The following is a 1,116-nucleotide window of genomic DNA, read 5'->3' on the forward strand; positions in this document are numbered from 1 at the left end:
TGCCCTTCAATTAATCCCACATGTGTTCATTGGCCATGTTGGCACAATAAATTTTAACTATCTCAGTCATCAAATTACTGTCCTTTTGCAGAAACAAAACGAAGTCACACAGAGCAAGATCTAGTGAGTAAGGTGCATGGGACAGGAGAGGCATGCTTTTTGCCCAAAACTGGTACACCGGGCTTGTTGTGTGAGCAGGTGTCAATGTCAGGGTGGCAGAACCAGTCCCCAGCCTGCTACAAATCAGGCCTTTTTGGGTCACATCTGTTACGCATTCTCTTCAGAACCTTTCAATAGAAAGTTGATTGATAGTCTAACCTGGTGGAACCAACTCCAAATACTCTTCAAGCCAACTTTTCCATCCATTCCGGGAGTTGAAGGGTAACCAGTACGAGATGTGTGTGATCAATCTGTGGGTCAGCAGCCTACCATCCTGCCTGCCAGCCTTGGATTTGTTGACCTTCATAGCCTTTCAATCTCATTTCTTCAATTTCTGTAGCTGCATGAGTCAGGGGGAGCCTCAAGTTTGACATCTGACACACCAACTTGGAACTTTCCAGCCTTTGTAATTATAATCCATTCACTAGAGATTAAGTTTTATATATATATATATATATATAATAAAAATATATAATTAAAATATAGATCATTTATATATAAATATATATCATATATTAAAGTATATATCATATATACTCATGTATAAACTAAGTTTGTCAGTTTTTGTGGTAGAATTAGGTGCCTTGGCTGATATTCGGGTCAGCTTATGCTTGAGTATGTACGGTGTGTATATATACCTCACTCATTTTGTTTCTCTAGAGAACCTTGTCTAAGACAGTTGGTACTGAGAGTGATTCTAAAGGAATACAATCCAAAGATGAGTTTTCTAAATTAGTTATTAACTCTGACTAATCTTGAAGGTGCTGATAGTTCTGTTTGCATTAATAGGAGGGTGCTAATAATCCATGTAAGGTGGTGGAAATATTAAGAGACAAATGTAACCACTAATAGATCAGGCATTGATTAAAAGTAAAGCTCTGGTTGATCGTGTGTCTTTTTTCATCTTGTTTTTATTAATAAATCATTTTATTGATAGTTCTTACAACTCTTATAACA

The sequence above is a fragment of the Echinops telfairi genome, unplaced genomic scaffold, assembly GCF_000313985.2.
Source record: "Echinops telfairi isolate 266 unplaced genomic scaffold, ASM31398v2 ScPeMD7_5;HRSCAF=22, whole genome shotgun sequence".
NCBI lineage: Eukaryota > Metazoa > Chordata > Mammalia > Afrosoricida > Tenrecidae > Echinops > Echinops telfairi.